This window comes from Alligator sinensis, unplaced genomic scaffold, assembly GCF_000455745.1.
Source record: "Alligator sinensis unplaced genomic scaffold, ASM45574v1 scaffold978_1, whole genome shotgun sequence".
NCBI classification, from domain to species: Eukaryota; Metazoa; Chordata; order Crocodylia; family Alligatoridae; genus Alligator; species Alligator sinensis.
The window spans coordinates 800,926-822,738 of record NW_005842220.1 but is presented as its reverse complement, the minus strand read 5'-3'; the positions used below and the strand labels follow the sequence as shown (position 1 = coordinate 822,738).

At 41.8% G+C, this 21,813-nt stretch overlaps 1 protein-coding gene across 9 annotated transcripts in view; it reads right to left on the bottom strand.

The window, feature by feature from the left end:
• Positions 1-21,793, bottom strand: part of OSBPL3 (oxysterol binding protein like 3) — a 153,240-nt gene extending 131,447 nt beyond the window's left edge. For 4 of the 9 annotated variants that reach the window (XM_025208100.1, XM_025208107.1, XM_025208108.1 and 1 more), the window contains exon 1: positions 21,590-21,793. The gene's annotated coding sequence lies outside the window, so the exon portion shown is untranslated. Of the gene's footprint in view, positions 1-825; positions 845-10,078; positions 10,154-10,400; positions 10,416-20,097; positions 20,158-21,589 lie in introns of those variants that run through there. The other 5 variants (XM_025208103.1, XM_025208101.1, XM_025208102.1 and 2 more) reach the window with 4 other exon arrangements.
• Positions 21,794-21,813: the final 20 nt, after the last annotated feature.

Below are 21,813 nucleotides of genomic sequence, written 5' to 3'. Positions count from 1 at the left end.
GGGGGGGGGCAAAATGAGTGAGGGGCGGGCCGCGGAGCCGCCGCTCCACCCACCTCTGCACTGCTGCTGCTCTGCCTGGCTCCACGGGGGCCACCCCTAAAGCATGGGGCCTGGGGCGGTCACCCTGATTTGCATCCCCCGCCCCAGGGACAGCCCTGACCCTTGGACAGGCCCTGCAGGTACAGCATTTGTGATGAATACAAGGCTCATGGTAAATATTCAACAGCAAGATACCCAACCACCACCTCTTCAGTTATTTGGGAAGTATAGAGTAGGGGCCTCCATTTTATTCAATTTTTTTAAAAACAATATCCCTAAGGAGATGCCTTGTTTTATTTTTCCATAAGAGTGCTTCTAGGAGCTTAGAATTTTGGGCTATTATTTCATGCACATTTTCATAAACAGCAAACTATCAGCTAAAGAGACGATATGAATCTACAAGACTTGGGTGTTGTCAGCCCTGCTTTACAGTTCAGATATGTGGACTACCTATGCTAGGCATATCAAGAGACTGATACAGCTTCCACATGAGATGCCTGCATTAGATCCTGAAAATAAAGTGGGAAGACAGAATACCAAACACAGGAACTGGAGTGCACAAGACTGACACTTAAAAACCACTATGAAGAAGAAAAGTTTGCAATGGATCGGTCATATCATAAGAATGGGAGAAGACCGTATCCTCAAGAATATTTTGTATAATGAGATGCAAGACTGCTCTAGAAAGTGGGGTCACCTCCATGGCAGTACTGTATGTGCAAAAGTGATATGAAGTCATCTGACAGCAACACAAAGCTGGAAAGAGCGTGCAAAATCCTGTCTCACCTGGAAGGAACATCTGGCACTGGGTTCAGCTCAACATGAAGCTGCTTTGATCCATAAGAATTGCGTCATTACAATGGCACAAGAGTCTGGGGAGACATACAGACAGTCAAAAAGCCTGAAGCGGAATAGATTCAGTCTTTGCAGGTTAGTCTAATCTGCACAGATTAAACTGAAACAGAAATGAACAGACATTTACTTTGGATCAGGGGCGATGTGTACAGGATGCACATGCCCCCCCTGCACGTGGAGGTGCACCCCCTGCAAAAAGGTGCTGCCAACACTGTTGGTGGCATCTGTGGGCAGTCCATGACCACCCCTGGCCACTGCTGCTGCCGCTGGTGGCACCTGTGGGTGGTCGCTGACCCCCAGTCAGCACTCGCCACCCTGCCGCCAATAGTGCTGGCAGCATCTGCAAGAACTCCCTGCTCACTGCTGCCACACTGCCACTGCGGCCGTGCCCCCCAGCCACCGGGGGCACATGCCATTCATGCCTTGGATTCAGGAAATGCAGCCACACGACTGCAGTGGTTCGGGCCAGAAGCTGGGGGGCACTAGAGCATGGCTCTTAGGAAGAAGTGAACACACAACCTGTTGCCCCACCAAGGTCTCTGGAATTTGCAGTTCAGAATTACAGTAGCAGGACTCTGCAGGGTTGATCATCACTTCTTCCTGCTTCCAGGTGCCTCTGGGATTTGTAGTCCACAGTTGCAGCCAGCAGTAAGTTTGAGCAGGGGAAGGGGTGTTTAAGCTCCCCCCCCCCGGCTTGAGTGTTGTGCGGGGGGGGGGGGGGGGGGGGGCCAGCCCCCCCCATAGACTGAGCTGCATCGCCAGCCCAGCTTGTGCCCCCCTTCCTCTTGTCAGCCAGCTCTCACTGCTCCAGCCAGGGAGCAGAGGGGTGAGGCCAGCACTGCTCTCGGCAGCAGACAGCACAACCCAGCCCAGCCCAGCGCTGGAAAGCGTGCTGGGATGCTCAGGGACTGTGATTTAACTTGAACCAGGAAGGGGTCTGGGACAGAAGTTTCATAAACCAGTTTGACCCCAATCAGTTAAGCCTACATTCATTCAGGTTTATCTTAAACTAGTTTCAGCCATTCTGAAACTGGTTTATGTGCACCAAGTTTCTGTTCTGTTACAGATTTAAACCAGTTTCTGATCATTTAAACCGGTTTGTGTAACTTCTGTCCTTAGCCAGTTTGCCTTGAAAAAAAGAGGAGGTCCAAGATGCTACAAATGTTAGAGCAAACCCAAGATGTTCTGTGCCCTGCCAGTCCAATCCCCACCTAGAGACCAGACTGGATTAGAAGAACGGTATGTTCTTTAATTTCAGTCTAAAAAAAAGGAAAAATTGAAGGAAGCCCAGAGATGCAGAGTTCTGTATTGAAGCATGAACGTTCTAAGGCTAGTATTTATAACCTTAGTTGAAACAAGATGGGCAGTCAGCTTCCTAGTGCCTAGACAAGCCTGAAGACTAAAACCATGTTTTTGTTTTAGGTAGACTATTACCTACGTTTATTCTCTACTCTTAATACATTTTCTTACACAACAAGAACAATGACTTACTCATTAAACTGAAAATAAAGATCAGTATAGAGAGGGCAGGTTTTGTAGGCTCCTTCTACTCTGTAATTTCTTGTATCACTCTTGCAAACTATACTATTCTGGCAGAAGATATTCCTGGTTTAAATCCAGTCTCAGCCAAACTGAACAGTCTATTTATTATGTATAGATATATAAAATACACTTAAGAGTATATGCATTTGCAACAGATATTATAAAAAGCATGTGCAAAGTGGAAAGGGAATGAGGTAAGTGACCTGATGCCATTCATTTTCCCCCCTAGTTCTGCTAATACCCAAAACGAAAGGCAACTAGCAAATAGGAGCAAAACAGAGAAATCAGGAATTGGTGAAGTCAGTCAGACTTGAGTACTCAAGTGCCTTTCATTTATTTTAGATATATATCCTGCCCTCCCCAAAGAGGCTCAGGGCAATTTATAATAAAAACAGGATAAAAATTATTTAAAAAACCCCACAAAAATATTTAAAATAATAAGTGCTCCAGAATAGCCCCCCCCCAACCCTCAAATCATAAAGATCTTTACAGCTCTTGCAGAAGATCTCCAAGCTCAGGTTCTGACTGACCACAAGGGGGTGGGGATTCCCAAGGCTGCTGAGAATGAACTCCCACGTATTTTTATTAAACAAACATACTGTCAGCTACGAGAAGTCTCTTGCACCAAGGATCATGATGGAACATAAGGGAGGAGATCCTTTCAGTATTTTTCCCATCCTCGTATCTATAACCACAGCAGATACCACAGAAAAGAATTACTTTGAGAAAAGAAGGACAGTTGATAAGAATGGGGAACAGGCACAAGAAAAAAAGAAAGTGGATTTCAGCAGGACAGAAAGACGGGGAGCCCCAACTAGGAAAGAAGAAGTGGATCTGTTGTCTTGGCTCTGTGAACAACACAGGAAATACGTACTCTTCCTGAGATAGAGCACGCACGAGCGACCATGTGAGAGCTGGGAAGAAAAAGGTTACTCACGAGTCCTGACTCACTTAATTTTGTTAAGCTTTTATACACATGCACCTGGCATGTGGGGAGTGGGGGAAGGTGGCAAGGGGCAGGAAGCTTTAGAGTGCTTCTTGGAGCCAGTCTAAAGCACCCAGAGAGTCACATTTATCATCATCCCCACTCTGAAAAATGGTGATGGGGGCACTTTAATGAGTTTTAGTTAAAATCACCCCTGCCGCCAGTTTTCAGCACAGGGATGCTGATACATTCGACACTGGAGTCTGCTGGAGCGCGGTAATTACCGCACTCCAGCAGACTCGATTAATCGACATGCTGTAATTATAGTACATCGGAGCAGCTTCATTGAATGTGTATAGGCACCCCAGAAGTTCAGTATGTTTCTCAGACTTTATGGAAGCACCAAGTTATAAACTCTAATTAAATGTGTTGTTACAATATCACAATACAGTAGCTAGGGTTTTCTGACAATAAGCTTTATCCACAGAACAGAACAATTACCTAATGCTGCCAATTATAGTGATGACAGCCTAGAAACTGTTTTTTTTCCCCAGTCACTCTCCATGGTGTTCAATGACCTGCAAATGATAACAGCCTCAAAACATAGCAGTATTTGTTGAATGTCCCCTGCAGCACCCTTTGCTTCATTTGAGGCCCTTTTTTGACAGTTATCTTTAAGGATAACTTATGCCAGAGTCAAGCTGCCAAACACTTGCAGGTTCTTTCTTCTCCTCCTCTTGGTATTTTAGCTATTTGATTTTCTCACTTTTAAAAAATTCATTTACTCTGATGTTCAGGGTCAGAGTAAAGTTACATGAAAGGGTGGTAAAAATGTTAAACCTTGGTTACAACACCACCTCCAATTACTGCTGCCCTCAATGCAGCTATTCCTCCCAGGAGTCAGAGAGATGATTTGATAGGGGAGATATGGACAAAAAGATGGCTTACAGATTGGTGCTACAAAGAAGGTTTTGGGACATTTTACCACGGTGATCCAATCGCAAAAAGTAGACTTGACACATGGACTCCAAGTTCCAGGGTACTAGCTTTTTGTGGTTGAGCTTACATAACTGACAAAAAAAAAAAAAAAAAAAAAAAAAAAAAAAGCTTTAAAACTAATGAAGTGTGGGGAGCAGGGAGATGCTCTTTAAGTTTGGCTTTAGTACATAGGAAAAAGTTGGGGTGGGGAAGAAATCAGGTAAGTAAGGATATGACAATGTGTCATATGCCAAAGTGTCACGGGTAGTAGGGAAGACAGTAAGGCAATACAATCAGCAAAAGGACTGTGCCTAATTCTGCTAGGGAACTGGATTCAGTCAGTAAGAAATAATTGAGATGCTTGTACTTTAATGCAGTGGTGCTCAACGTTTGGTCTGCAGAGCTATGTTGTCCAGCTTGTGGGGCTCCCCACGAGTCCAGAAATTTGGCAGTAGGGGAGCAGTGACAAGTTTAATTGCTGGTCCTTTGTTGCCAAATTTCCAGACCTGTGGAGGGCACCAGGGACCAGATGATATGGCTGTGCGCGCTAGACTGCGCCAGTGCACAGGGTAAGGCTGACAGCCTGAGCCCACCTGACAACCCACAAACTGACCCCTGCAGTACTCATCTGGCCCACGGGGCCAGGAAGGTGGACACCACTGCTCTAATTAAACAAAGTGGGCAACAAAAGCAGAGGAACTCAAATTATTGGCAAAGGATGGAAAATCAAATATTTATAAAGGATAATAGAAATATGTTGTAATAGTTGTCAGGAATAGAACAAGGGCACGCACCGTTCAGAAGAGGTAAAGAGATGGTGAGGTAGCACTTTACAATAACAAATGTGTTTAATTAAAAAATAAAACAACATAGCATAGCTAAAACTGCATCTGAATAGGTCAAGACACTGAGGAAAGATAGGTTCCCTGGAGGTATGTCTGCAAGTGTGGTGTAGATTTTCAGAGTCATATTTGGATATAGACAAAAAAAAAAAATCTAACAATAAGAGAGAGAAAAACCTACTGGGAATAGTCTCATTCTGAGATTAATTTCCTTTCCATATACTGGAGGAAAAATGCTACTAATAAACGGTAAGGCCCAGATATTCCTGGATGCGAAAGTTGGCAGATTTCTTCACCAAGAAGGTGGCTCACACTGGAGGCTAATCCAGCCTTGTATGAGCTAGCTCACTTAAAGAGAACGGAAAAAAAATAGGAGTTGTTCTTCAGTGAGAGGGTAGGACAGAAAAATCAAAGATAATCTTAACATGTATGACCCCAAAATGAAATAAATGTCTTTCATCTTTCAAGGAGAAAGAGAAGCATAAAATTGAACACGGGGCCAAAAAGGGAAGTAGTTAATAGGACTGAGGGTCTGGAAATAACATTTACTACAAGCAGGAAGAAAGCAACAAACAAAACCAACCAACCACACCAATACAATCAAGTCAGGAGACAGATGATCTCCATCCCAGAGTTCCAAAAAAGCTGGAATGTGAAACTGTAGGAATGGCTATAGTATTTTTTTTCTTTTTGGTTTGGTTTTAACAAACCTATTGAATTCAAGATAGCACCATATGACTGGAAAACAGCAAAAGACAGCACCTATATTTAAGATAGGCGAGGAAGATGTGATATAAACAAATACAGGCCCATAATCCAATTGCAACAAGATACAAGGGTGGGTTTTTTGTTTTTTAAAGATTCTTCCTTCAAAAAGTATGTCTACAATGATACTCAGGTTACTTTAAAATAGCTCTCAATCCTATACAGGATGACCATCTATTCTACAAACCCATGAACACAATCCCCAGTGGCAGTCCATTCCAACCTTGGAAACTCTCAGCTGAAAATTTAGCAGGTCAACCCTGATAACCACTTACTTCTCAAACCATCCCTTTTTGTGGTACTGCAGCCTTGACCACAGAAAGGCCACCAATAGAAATCCCACATTTTCCTGTTCTAATCTTCTGATCCTTCTGCATCCCTTTTGTATCTCCTTCTAAGCAGTAATCAGGAGACCAATTCTTAGAAGGACGCATAGTTCTGCATGGCACAAGGTAACCTGGGATACATATTCGTGCCACGCATGAGAAAAAATGGCAACCAAGTGACCTTTGGTGTGAACTATAAAGGTAAAGGGGGTAGGCCTGATCAGGTTAATTGAAGACAAATCTCAGCCATGAATATCAGCATAGACATATCCTTAAACAGAAGGAGGAAAATGGAAAAAATCCCCCAGATAAAATGCAAACACAGTTTATCAAGGTAAGTCATACCAGTCTAACCAGATAGCTTTCTTTGATAAGTTATTTTCCAGACAAGGGAAATGTGTTAGCTTTAAATCAGGACTTCAGTAAAAGCACCCAATACTAAGTTTCCCCATGTTGCTCTTGTATTTCCTGTCTTTTCAGGTCTACTTGAAGAATGCAAGGTGAATACAGAACTGGCTAAAGGAGAAACAACAACAACAACAACAACAAGTATCAAACAATAGTAACAACAAGGTAAAAAAAGGGAAGGATAGGGTAGAAGAATATTAGAGGAAAGTCATTATAGCCTTGGTCTTGGGATCACTGTCATTTAATATTTTTATTAATGAACTTAGACAAGAAGTAGGAGCAAGTCTAATGAATTTGGGCACATTGGATTAATAGAAACAAGATGATATTTCACTGTAAACAGTTATACATATAGGGATTAACAAGACTTTCTGCTATGAATTATATGATCATGAAAAGACAGAACAAACACCTAGGTATACCAATCATGAGGTAACTGAGCCACTAGTGTGATGCAACCATGAAAAAAAAAAAAGGCAGAAAGCAATTCTAGGATCCATCAGGAGAGCAAGTTTCAGTAGAGATGCGAAACATTAATGCTATTGTATAATGCACTCTAATCCAGTTATGGATCATGGAATGGTAAGCAAGGCCATGGACAGAGGTTCATTTAAAATGGGATAAGGTCACAGATCCCAAAATCTCATGCCTCCTCCAATGCCATGCACGCATGGCAAGACATTCAAATTGGGATCAGGGAATCGAGTCTCAATTGCACCCCACTTGTCAGCATAGGGGAGCATGGGATCATGGTCCCAAACTCCCCCTGCATCGGCAAGTTGAAAATTGGGTGCCTGACAATCAGCTGATTGTCAGCTGGATTGGGATGGCCCCAAGGCTCCAAATGACCTCTGTTCAAGCCTGGTATGGTCCCCAAAGCTAGCAGATGTTCAGCTGATTGTTGACTAGATCAGGGCTGCACTAAGGCTACAGTCGGCTCCAGAGTTGTCCCCAGAGCCAGCCAACAATCAGTTGATTTGTTGGCCAGTAGGAACCGCACTGGGGCAGAGTGGAGATCCCAGTGGGGTTCTAACCCTGCCATGCGTTCAATTTAAGGCACAATGGAAGCCAGCCACAAAATTATTAAGCATACTCTGTGGAATAATTGTGTGGCTTATTTCCCATTTTATTCCACCGTTAAATTGCCTGAACACGTGGCTGGGTTACCATTTAAGATGCGATTAACTAGTTAATCAGATCTTAAGCACTATGTCTGCCAGCAGCCTACAGAACAAAAGAAATGTTAGTACACAAATGCAAGTAACACAGACAAAATGAAGACACTAGAACTACTGGTGCAGGATGCAAAACCAACACCCAGAAGATCTCAGATGGAACACCACATGGCTGATCAGCCATCTTCAAATAATAAAGATGGATTCAAACTGGACCAGGTCCAGAAAATAGCCGTTAGGATACGGGGGAAAATGGAGAGCCTCTCTTATTTTGACAGGCTAAACAAAAATTGGTTCTTGTATCCTAGCAAAAAAAGAATACAAAAGGGGGATAAAATAGAACTATATATTCACCCAACTTATAACTCTAATATTGAAATCAACCAAAATGTTGTTTTTTTAAATTTTGGTTGTTTTAAAGAATTTAGAATGTAGGTGCATAAAAGCTTAAGCCCTTTATATTCCAAAAATCATGGGGCAAGACGGTTTTAAGTTTTATTACAGACAAATGTGGGATCCTTCTAACTGCCTGTGTAAGCAAGAACATCAGTATAATATGTAGAGAAGACATTTCAAAAGAGTAATTCAAATCAGACGTACCAACTGCTTCTCTTTCATCACCTGTGTGATGTGTTGGCTTTAAACTGTGAATTAGCTGCATTAAAGTCCTTTGCTCTACTGTTCACATATGTGGTCATAATCACACTATGATCTCACTTCTCCTCAAAATCACATGGATGCTTTGTTCCACTCCTTAAAGGGACAATGCAGTATACTCCTGTCTATCACTAGTAAAGTATCTTCTCTGCACTTCCCTATAGCTCCATGTCTTTTGGAGACAGGGTTTATAGTATTACATATGATTCTGGATTCAGCAATCAGATACTTTCTACACCTCAGCTTGTAAGCCTTTACAGTTTACATTTATAAATTTGAGGTCTTGTCCTAAAACAATTTTCCTCACTCCTATATTAGTTGTTTTTCCCTCATCTCCATCTATTGACCATAATTACTCAAATACAAGATAAGGTCTACATCCCCCCACCCCCTCCAAAATCGGCATGGGGAAAAGCACCCCTCATTTTATAATTGCATACAAGGAAATCTTACTAATACACTGTCTATCAAACTGTTGCCAAAAGCAGCATGTGCTTAGCAAAAGAAACCAACTATGAGGTTGATTAAATACAGCCAACACCAAGCATGACTATAAAACTCACAGCCCACATTGTACCAATATGCTGATGGGAACTATGTCCATATCCCTTAAAAAAAAAAAAAAAAAAAGGTGGGTGTTCTCTCTACAGGGAACTGGCACCGCACGTGGAGATACTGCAATACCAGCCCTAATATCCTCTGTTTGGTGCCAAAAATGCTATATTTGAGATACTGATAGGAACCTAACACAAAATAGATTAGTATAACCCATCTGTGCAAGACATGTGTAATGCCCATTAAGTATAGTCCCGCTCACAGCTGACTTTTTCAAGTAATGGTGAAATACAATATTGCATACTTTTTGACTTCCTCTTCACTCCAACAGCTGAGCTGTGCCTTTGTCCCGTTTCCAATTATTCCCATTTCCTAACCAGCCTTAAATGCCTGGCAAACATCATGAAATAGGGTCCCAAACAGAATTCCTCCGATGCCCCTCTCTCAGCCTGGGACATACAATTAGCGTGGCCCTGCTCTTCAAGAGGTGAAGCTGGACCAGGTTGCTCTGTGCCTCATTTGCATATACATTTTTGGAGCATCCCAGGACTTGTGGCAAGAACACCTAGTTCCAGTCATGGGGGTGGTATCTGGAGTGTAGACACACACATATACACAGAGCTGAGCTGTGAGGTCACCACAGCTTGAAGTGCTGCCGACTCATGGGGCCTGGCCCAATGAACTATGCAGTAAGTCATAAGCCTCTGGACTGATATCATCCATAGTTTATACTACATATAAGCAGGTGCCAAAGTTCTGCTCAAAAATGTGTTTATGGAGTTCTTATGTTAGAACTTGCAGAAGTTTCAAAAAAGATAACATGCATCAATTCTGGATGAACAAAATGTATTGGTACTATATGCAAATTGCTACAGCCATGTTTATTTTCAAGGTTATTGTTTTTTAAATTTACCTGGCTTCTATGAGCTCAGGTAAAGCAGGTCTGACAGTAAAGAGAGGGGGAAGGGGATCTCAGGGAAAAGAGTTGGGGCAAAGCAGAGAGTGACCTACCAGATGCATTTTCCCTGCTGTAGCCTAGAATTTGTCTTCTTCCCACTGGTAATCTCCAATAACTAGATTCTAAACCTGAAAAATTATAATAAAATAAATAAATAAATAAATAAATAAATAAAAGTTTTCCATATATAGAATCAAATGGGGGGAGGGATAATCCTATAATCAGGGTTGTCTTCTATTCAAGTAAGTATGGACTATTAATAATAGATTGTGGAATTCATTGTTTTATACCCATTAGTACATTTTAGAGCAAGCCAAGTATCACATTTGGCAGAGGTCCAAGTGGAAACTAGTGATTTCTCTCTTCTTTACCAACCTTTTTTTTTTAAATTCCCTGTCCCATGGTTTGGCTCTACCATTTGTAGTACTTCACAAGCCTTGTTCATTTGCTTACTGTTGCTCACAGATGAACTATGTACAGGTGCTGCAATGGCATTCATAATTATCTAGAAAAATATGGCCCTCTAAATTCAGACTTTGCCAATGTTTTTTAAAAAGGAAAAAGCCACAGAGTAGTACAAAGGAAGTAGATGGCCAAGGAGTTTGTAAAAGTACCTTCTGAATAAAATTCAAAGACCAAACAAACCAACCCCACAACAGACATGTTATACTTTTGATTGCTTCCTACCCAACCCCCCACCCATCATCCTCCATTTCAGAATTGGAAAGTTGCAAACAGAGAGGGCAATTATTTTTATTGGCAAACAGTGATACAAGGACTAACATAACAACAAATGCATGCCCAGCGCTCTTCCCCGAATCAAAAATAAATTCTCTCATGCAGTGAATGGCAACAAATTTGAGGACTACTAAGCAATGATATTAGGTAGGGATAAAACTCCCTTAAGAGTTCAACTTTTGCAGGGACACAAGCCGTGGTAAGAGAGACAGAGAAAAAATACTTCCCATCCAAGATATTTCATAGACATTAGATTTCACATACATACATAATATATATTCTTCACTGAGCTGAGTCTACCCCATGCACGAAAGCTATTCATATTAAGCAGCCACTTATTAGTTCTATCTGAATGCACCCAAGGTAAAGAACTGTCTTTGTGCGTTGAGCAAAGGACTGTTTTGCACCACCCACATACTCCAATCTTGTTAAGATAAATAATGCAAGCTCATTTGGCAATGTACATTTGGTAATGCAACATGAAGTATTATTATGGGAGAGGTGTCATTATGTGAAGATTATCCAGGCTGTGAACTAGCCCTCTTGGTTATGAAAGTACTCCGGGTGTCTTCAACAGCTGAACCATGTTACAAACACAGCTGACTTGCATCTCAAGTGGAAATCAATTGTCATCTCAGGCAAGTTCCACAGTACTTATAAAGGCAAGAAATACAGCACTGTGATTATGTCAGTATATATCCATTACCTTCATTACTGTTTCACTAATTTGTAAGTTGTTGTTTGGTTTTTTTTTTTTAAAATGAAGATGGCTAAAACCGCACTAGAGTATATAGGAAGTTCATCTCTTTCCTGTTACAGCTAATCAGCTGACTCGAAGTAGCTCATGAAAAGCCTGACCAATTAAATTAAACATTAAACAAAAATTTCTTATGCGTCAAATGTTATGATGTCCCATTACTCAAAGTTTGATCCTTTCAGAGATACCTCACTGAAGATTATCTCCAATACAATGAGTTACATACCGAGTTCAAAGATAGAGGAAAAATCAGCTTGTAGACATACAGCATTGTTCCTCTGGTAAAGTAACATTTAACACTTTCTTCACATGTGCAAAAGAGATTATGAAGGCAAGGTACAGCTCGAAGATGGAATACCAGTATACAGAAGAGTCAGACAGCAAGTGCAGTGGGAGCCAAGGAGTATATATTATATACATGAAACTATAAACACCTGGCATCAGCTCCAGAGTTATATTTATCCAATTCTGACATTTTTACATCACTATTTGATGGGACAAATTAATCTCTCTTAAATAAAACACTCTGCTGGAGAAGGAAACCATTTCAATAATACAAAACTATCATTAACTAGAGTGTAGGACGGATGGTCCCCAAATGATCCCTTCACTTGTTTCCACCCTACACTTTTGCAGTTCCTTATTCTTCAGTTACGGGTGGGTTGTTGACTAAAAAAACAAAACACCCTGCACGTTTTCTGCAAAGGAGGTTATTTGTAATGAAAAATTAGCTCTTAGCAGACAAGACAGTTCAATCTGAATGCAAGGTAGCATAGCCCTAAGGTAACACATCTGCACCTTTCCTGGAAAATGAACAGGCTTTACTTGTCTTAAGTTTCCGCAGCTCTGGTGGTACCATGGGGACCACTAAACTGCCACTTCTAAGTTATTCGTGAATAGGACTGCATTTGCAGTTGCTTATCAGCACTACAGTTTGGGAGAGCATAAAAATAAATAAATAAATAAAAATCTGTTCTCCCTCAGAAAGCAATTGTTACTTTCTGGTTTGAGGAGCCATTGCTTCAAACTGACCAACTTTTCAAATGTTGCCTTGTTTCAAAACTTCCCATTTTTCTAGGGTTTCTTTTTCATCGAGAGGTGGGAAGTTGTTTTTTGTTTTTAAGAAAAAGCTTTAAAAAACCCAAACAAACAGACAACCCCCCGCCCCAAAAAAAAAAACCCGTTATGGCAAAATAGTTCCAGTCTCCGTATCTGAAGTTCCCAAGACCCTAAGCTCAATCAAATTTAGATTTTGAACAATGTGATACAGAAACTGCAATGGTTTTGATGACTTCTAACAGTTCAAGAGCAGGTATCTAGGCTCATATTGGTCAGCTCTTTCCAATACCACGTGGTGTTTCTGACCCCCCCATGTCAATCCTTCCAAGATCAACAATAACAAGAGACTACTTTACTAAAGTGTGTAGTGTAGCTTCCTGACACTACAGATCATGACATTGTTCACTGTGAGTTATACAATTACAGCCACTGTACTAAAATCCAAACTTAACAACTTCCTGGTGTTTGGCTTACCCAAAGAAATTGAAATGTTCTTGACTGAAGTTGACATGTTCCTCATATTCTCCAATAGGACTATTCTGCCCCAGCCTAGATCCTACCCTTCCTTAATATCCAAGTGGGATAATGAAGGACCTGCACTACTGAGTCAGCAAAACCCACTTAGCCTTTTACCATGCAAATCAACTCTGGTAACAAGTAAAACACTGGCAACTAGTTACAGCTATGCCTTGGGCATGGTTCCTGGTTTGCTCTCTCCTGTGCAATTCTTTGGGGCTTCATCTCCTAGACTAAAAATAAGTCTATTTTTACACTATGGCAGCAGTATGGATACTCCCAAACTCATTGCATCTACCTGTTCCAACCCAATAAATCAGGTAACTCAGGTGGCATCTCCCGCAGTGGTTCAACACACCATCTCCAACCTGGTTAAAAGCTGCAGGGAGTCATGCCCTGGAGCAGCATCACTGCTGCATTTCTGGTTCCAAAGTACAAAACAGGAGCAAGTAAGTGGAATAAGCTCAGGATTGTCCTGCCAGACACTGCCACCATGGCTTAGACATATCTTAGAGTTCCCGATATATTATTAGTAATAACATTTCAGCAAAAATCACTTTAAAAGGAAAAACATGCCAGCCACTTGCAAGAAGCACTTCTCTATCCCCATGTTGTTCTTGGATGAACAGTACTGAGAGAGACTTGTGTCTGCAAGGTTTCCTCTTCCATTGCCAAATGTTTGCCCCACAGCCCCCACAAAATCCAAACAAGACTATAAACATACCCAGTAGTACCAGTTCATATAGGAGAGGGCCATATATCTTTTTGGAGTCATCCTTTTCAACTCCCCACATACCAAACAGCAACTACTAGATGGTAACTTCCAGGAATTCCCACCAAGAAGATGATCTACATAGGCCCTGCTATCTGAAGGCGCTCATGGAGTGTCATATCACTTTCTTTTTGCTCTCATGGAGCAAAGTTGTGTTAGGGTCCGATTCATATTTGCACTAGGGTGTCTTGATGCCCCTTTAGGGTAAGTTGTGTTCCCACCTCACTATAAGAACTGTTTTATACTTTCAGAATAGCCGTAAGGGGCTACACTGTCAATCAGACTCAAGTTCTCCCTGTACAAGCAAACGGGCAAGGGAGGAAATCAAAAGATAAAACAGGTCACTCTCCTCAAATACTGTACAAGCCTTTAAAAGCTTTGACTATTGAACAAGCTTCTGTCTATCATGCTATGTCCCTTCAGCAAAATAGTCTCCTGGTCTTTCTTGATCCTTCACAGTATAATAGGGAATTTTTTTCACTGGCATCTAATGAGGGAGAGAAGATGCAAAGAAAACACTCAAGCTTCTTTTTTAATCTGTCAGACTGTTCTTGAAATGGTTCTCCCCATAATATTTTTCCATATTTTATTTTGGAAGTGAACAGATATTTTACCAACAAAGGATAACTCTTAAAAGAATTAATTAGTGCTGCTTTCAGAGACCTCAAGCACACTGCTCCCCAGCCTAGTGGAATTCTTGCATGGAAAAAACCCCCCAAAAAACAACTAGCCCATTATATAAAATTAGCCAAATTAAAAATGACACTGGCTGTGTGTACATAAATGAGTAGAATTTCCTACGTATGCATGGTTCAACTTGCAGCTGACAGGATGCTAGTTTACTTGCTTGAATTGCTTCCACAGTTTGAGCAAGAGGGAGTTTATAAGTGTAGGCCAAACAAAGGATTACAGTGTGGGTTTGTTCACGTGAAGCTAGTGCAAGGACTATATAACTGGAAGAAGAATGAAGTTTAGCTGCAACACACCCTAGACCTTAACATCTCTCTACATTAACTACGTTCAATACAAGCATTAGTAATTAAAAAAAAAAAAAATTTTTGGCATGAAAAAAAAATTCCAAAAAAGGTGACCTAAACAATTGCAACAAGTAAGGTGTTTCTCTTACTGAGAAACATATATCTTCCTAACTATTGTCTTAAGTAGAATAAAGGAAATAGCTGAAATGCATCTAAAGGAAAAAGCTAGCCAGTTTTCAACCTGGAGTATTGTTGGAAAAAAAGAAAAAAAAAAAAACCCCCAAAAACCAAACAAACCACTTGTTGATACAGAAGAAAAGTCTCAAATTTGACAGCCTCCACCTCTCAAACATCATAAAGCATTACACTGTTACAAAAATACTTAATTTGATATCAAAGTGCGGCATGCATCATTAAAGTAAACATAATACTTGAGCAAACAGTTATAAATCAAACATTATCAAACAAGAATGCATGCTGTCCTCTACTGTTTGGCATAGATACTGGCTTCATCATGTAACAAGAGGAGACAGATGTGATACAGGCACTAACTGCATACCTCAATAGCTTACTATAAAAGCGAGATTTTGCTGATGACAATTGAGAATAGGCTGCTATTTAAACATGAGAACAAACTTCAAGACTACCCAGGACAGGTGGAGGAACATTCAAAAGGGGTGACTGAAACAATCCCTTCACTGAACACTAATTAAAGGAGGAAAACAGGTGATTTAAAGTTCATGGAAAGTGTAGCCCTAGACAGGGATGGTAGAACTTGGGTCTTTTCTTGAACAGTCAAACAGCAGTGGAGAAGTTGAAATTCAGTTTGAACCAATAAGTCATGCAGGTTTGGGCTTTTTGGTCGGGGTTTTTTTTTTTTGAGGGGGGGGGCAGGGGGTTGGGGAGAGCAAAAAGTGTTTAAAAAGCAACACCCCCCCCAACATACATACAGTAACCTTTTCTATTGTTGAGCTAAATCTTCAGGTCTCACACATCCTGAGACAGCAGAACACGCAAGAGACTTAATTAGTAAACGAGAAATTCATAATGAAACTAAAGCCTCCACTCCAAGTGATAGTTTAGACCCCGGGAAAACTTAGTTCTCACTCTCAGTCTTTTCCAAGAAGAGACTGAACTTCACATTAATTCATTTATTTCTGTGAGAAGTCAGGATGGAGCTAGAATGAAATGAGAGGCGGTCTGTAGTTAGAGGCTGAGGCATTAATTAGCAGGACTGCACAGCAAAGCTTGCACAGTGGTTGCCACACCAAAACCGGTTCAAGTTATTAATGCTCTTTCATTGTTAGTATCATGGTAGCACTCACAGGCTGCAATGAGTAAAGCTCTGCTGTGCTTACAGCTGATCATAGACGTGACTTCAGCCCCAAGAAGTCTGCACTGACTTGCTACATTTTTAAACAGATGCTTAGGGCAATACAGGTTCAGCAAAATATTACAAATAAAATATAATATGACAATTGACTATGAATCTCATAGTGGTTTTTGAAGCAAAGTAGACCATGTAGAATCTCATATTCCAACACCTGTCAAGGAAAGTGCTATAGCTATCACCAGCTTGTTGAAGCTGTATGCTGTAAGGTTCTTTTTTTTGGGGGGGAAGAGGTAGGTACTGACTAATAATGTATGTTTTTAGTTGTGGATTATGTAATACAAGTGAAACACCTACATCCAAAGAAAAAAGAGACACTGCATACATTGCCTCTAAAAAGGTGCCCTAATTAAAAATTTGTTGCAAGTTGCTTGAGACATCAAATTGCCATAAGCTTGACTTTACTACAGTATAGAAATGTATGCAAAAGTATTAAGTCTCGACCTTAAAAACATTTCAGAAGAATGAGACTCTCTCTCTGTTAAAAGATACAGATCAATCATAAGCAGCTTCCAGGTGTGCAAGATGGGCAAGTTAGGGATGGAGGCTGAAGTATGTAAGAGTGACAGATGTTCAGCATCTCAGGATCAGGTCAAGATTAGATTTCTGAGTAACAAAATAACATTTTCTCCATGGGCTTTATCTATGGTCTTATACAGGTCACCAATAACTTCCAGGAACAATTTGCTAATTTGCATATCAAACTACATGCTGAAAATTAAATTTGACCAATTGCCTTTTTTTGTTTTGTGCCTAGCTTACAACACATCTCCCCCTCAAAAAAAACCCACAACAAAAGGAGTACCACGCCCTGAAGAAGACATTAATTCATTGCTCACTTCCATAGAGATTATTTATGGTTTCATCATATTACAGTAGTTCTTTGTTTATTTCTACACACTCCTCCTGGGTATGCATGGATTTAGATGCATCTTCCACTAAGAACAGCTGTGGGAGTCCAAATCTATGTACATCCTAACACAACAACATACCCCTTCCAAAATACCAGAATTATTATATATTTATACACACACACACACACACACACACACACATATATCTGGGTCCCAAAGAGCAAAGACAGATACACTTTGTTTTGGTAACATTTTGTAAGAAACAAACTGGCCCTAATCAGAGGTGTGTACCAAATTATGTAAAAGTGAAAACGCATTGTGGATGCCAATTATTAGATTCTTCTGCTCATTTTTAATGCATATTCCTACCAGCACTGGATCATTTCCTACGGTCAAAACCTCATGTTCTTTTTGTCTGACTGGACCTAGATTCTGTACCGTTTTGATGCAGCAGCCTGGCAGTTCTCTATTAGCTTTATAGAAAATAAAATAAATATTTTAATTAAATATGAAAAATAGAGTAGCACCTTTAATATAAAAAGAAAGTCATTTTATTCTGCATGTTGCTTCCAAATCTTTAGCTTTCCAAGTAGAATAGCTTAGGATACTACTCTTTGTGGTGATAAGTATAAGTGGAAAGCAAAAGCTTTCTGAAGATATGTAGGACATAAAACTTTAACTTTCATATAGTGCTGTATGGGAGCATTGGGCTCACCTAGACTGGCCTTTACATCACCTTTAATAATACATGCTACTATATTATGGAGCTTTCAGGCTTCTGCCAATGACATTTGTGTGCTTACGACGAGCCAGATCCCAATGCCATTGAACTCGTTGATGTTGGTGGAAACTTGGCAACAGGATCAGAATATAAAAGTTTGTATAAGTAAATAAGCCTCTTCTAAAACAAAGCTGGCTCATACTTATACAGACATGTCCCCATACTGCTGCCTCATCCATCACAACATTCCTTTGAAATGGATGTCACAAAAAGCTGAAATTTAGCCTAAAGGTTAATTACTACAAACCAAGAAAGCCTTCCTACTCAATAGTCAAGTAATGTATAAACTGCTAACAGCAATTAAGAACTCCTTTCTTAGCAAGAATGTGAATCCTGAAGACCTAAGCTTTCCAAAATAATGCTACATTTCAATCTTTGTAGAGAGCATTGGAGAATATATATGTAGAGGAAGGATATTGAAAACCCCTGTGATATCCAATTTACAGGAATGCAGCTGGGCAGCATAGAGAGCAGCTCCCTGCAAGTAAGTCTTTGGAGGGGAAAGGGTGTGGGCAGCTCAAGGCCCCCATGCTGAAGAAGGGAATGGGATAAGGGTAGAGGCTGGGGATGCTGCCCAGCCACCTAGGGCCAGGGAGGGAAGTGGGATGGAGCTGGGGGCAGCTCATCCAGGGGATCAGCATCCTGCTGCTTAAAAATGGCAGCAGGGACGCTTGAACTAAAGCTTGTTGAGTGAGCTTCAGTTCAAGTGCTGTTGCCACCATTTTTAAGCATGGGGACACTTAAGTGGGGCAGAGCTGAGCAGGTCGAAGGCAAATGAGGGTGCCTGCTGTGGGGTTGGGGTTCTCTGCTCCGCCGCAGCCCCATGCCAGCCACGCATCCCCTGCTTGCCCGACAGCAGGAGGCACAACTCGCTGCTCCCACTGCTGCCGGGAGGTCAGGGGGGCACAAGGAAGCATAGGGCTCCCAGAACACAGGCAGCAGAGCGGAGAGCCCCAAACCCACAGCAAGTGGCCTGCATCTACCCCATGCAGAAATCTGGAAGCGCATGTGCCCCACCATGCCTCCCCCAGGGGATGCACGCAGAGGTGGGGAGCTGCGCCCCCCACCCGGATGAGCCACCGACAGCTTTGTCCTGCTCTCTTCCTTGGATCCCATGCACTGCCCTGGCTGGGCAGCACCCCCAGTCCTTGCCCCACTCCCTTCCTCAAGTCAGGGAGTCAATCTGCCTTCCCCCCACCTGTCCCTTCCATAGACTTACCTGCAGGGAGCTGCTCTCCACACTGCCCAGCTGTACTCCTGGCCATACCCACACACGTGCATGCAGCGCCCCCTGCATCTGACTCCTGGCATCCCCAAGCAGGACCCCTTGCAGGCTGGAACATTGCCTGCCTGCAAGGGGAACCCCACTATTTCCCGAGGGAACCCAGGCATCCGGGGACTCTGGCCTTGTGGGCAAGAGGAAACCCAGGTGTTCAAGGGCCCCAGCCAGAAGGCATAATTAATTATATTTATTGATGAACATTATTGGCTACACTGGCCAAAAAAAAGCCAATAACCAATAACATAAATTTCCCTTTTTATCAGTGCTAATCCAATATGCAACAGATATAATCGGTGCACCTCTACTTTTAACTATTTCTCTTCTCATCAAAGCACGAGTAGAACTGATATATAGTGCTTGCATTTGCAGAGTGCTGTATGAATGAACCAGGTGATAGTCATTGTAATAAATTAATCCTATTTGAAGTCTCACCAATACTTCCTGTCCTTGGCAAGTGTGCCAGTAACTTTCAGCCTTGTTCTAGGCCCAATTCAGCAGCCCACCCCCACAACCCACACACACACACACACACATCTGTACACGTGCAGACAGACAGAGGCAGTCCCACAGATAGCAAAATCTGGCCAACCAAAAAAGAGGCCACAATAAAGGATATTAATGAATAAAGAATGAAGAGCATTATAATGTAATCACTAGAACAAAGCTACACGAGTATGCATCTTATTCCAGTACAATTTAAGAAAGGTTTGTTAGAGCAATATTTAATATGTTACATTTTTCAATCAAGAGCTGGTACTAAAAGATGCATTAAAGCTAATGGAATTCAGAATTGTGGTTATCTGAAGCCTTACAGTTTGCTTAAGCATTCCTTACATTTTAAATACTGAATTAGGCTAGAACTTTGCTGAAACAGAGTTAAAATTACATTTTAAACTCTGTGGTTAATCAATGAAAGTCAAGAAACAAAACAAATACAAGCAGCTACCCGTGTCCCTTCATTTCAAGAAAGCAGAGACGGAACAGCACTCTTGAAGTACTTAGGGGCCTAGAAAAGAAAAAAAAAAACCCAGACATATTACCTTCTAAAGCAGCAGATTTAGTTAAGTGTTCTCTTTTATACTTATTCCAAATGGCACATAGTATTAATACTACTAAAATAAGCTAGCAAAATGTCAGGTAAGAGGACACCATTTGGTACAAGTAGTAGAATGCTTAAGGGCTCAAACAGATTATTTTCTGCTCAAAGTTATAATAGAAATTACTCTACACTAACCTGGAAATTGAATGAGGGTTAATGGATCCAATTAACCCAATTCCTTGAAGAGGGAAGGGGTGTGTGTGTGTGTGTGTGTGGGGGGGGGGCAATTTCTTTTATACTTCTGAAAAAGAATTACACGGTCATCTAAAGTGATGGACTTACAGATATGCTCAAGAGCTCTGGAGTTGCATTTAGCAACCAGCTGGCTGCCAGCTAGATTTTTCCAAAACACACAGCAAGAGCGGAAAATTTGCAGTGGCTCCCTGCTCAACCACTCTGAGGAAATTCACCTCTCAGCCGTGCAGATTTAGTAACAGATACAGGATTAAATTTTTGAAACAGATGCTTAATTTATTGATTAATCTAGAATTAGATCCATTTCAGCACCACATAGAGCACATCAGGACCTAAAGAAATCATGAAAATCCTGAACAGTGCACAATACAAAGTAGGGAGAGGTATTTTTATAGGTTGATAATAAAAAAGAAAATAATATACTCTACAAAGCACAACCAAGGATCTCAATGGACTTCAAGAGATGACTACACAGATATTTAAATCCCATTTCTTTTTAAATCCCATTTCTTTTTTTAGGACGCCTTCAGAAAGTAGGCAGAATATACATAGACAGATATGTTAATGTGTTTTATTTATACTAACAGGCAAAATTCCTCATTTATTAGGGGAAGAAAGGTTCAATTCAGGCCTAACACCCAAACTGGACAAGAAGGAATAGACTCTACCCCCCTCCGTTTTGCTGAAACTCACAGGGGAAAGGGACATCTCTGAATTCAGGCAAGGGCTCCTGAGCCAGAAGTAGGTCTCCCTTAGCCCGGGGCCCTTCTCCATTATGTGTCCCATAAGCCAACCTGGATTCTCATCCAACTCCAGATGAAACCCTGCGTTGCCCGCTTGCTTTCAAGCCACCTTTCTGGCCAAGAAGTTTTCCTGGTGCCTGTCCAACACCACAGCCTCTTCCTGCTCCTTCCAAGGTGGGGAAGCGATGTACCCAAATGCGTGGTAAAACCAATATGCCCAGGTGGCCGTCAGTTTTTGGCAGGGGAAAGGGGGCACGGACAAAGCATGGGGCAGCAGGAAGAGACCCCGATGCCTTTGCCAGGCATCAGGGCTGGCTGGGGAGATGGGAGGAGGTCAATGCCTGGGGGTGACAAACCCCCAGGGTACCAACCCAAGCCCCGCCTGCATCCCACCCACCTACCTGAGGCAGCTGCCAGCAGGCTACTGCGAGCTCCCCTCCAGCCCCCGCGCCCCAGCCCGGGGCGGCGGCTCCTCATCGCGGCCGGGCAGCGCAGCCTGGCGCCGCGCAGGGGGCCGGGAGAAAAGTTGAGCGGTGCCGGCAACCGCAGCAATAAACTCGGCAGCGCTACCTGCACCTCCGCGGGCCGGCGGGGAAGTGGGCAGGGATCATCTCACTTGATTGAC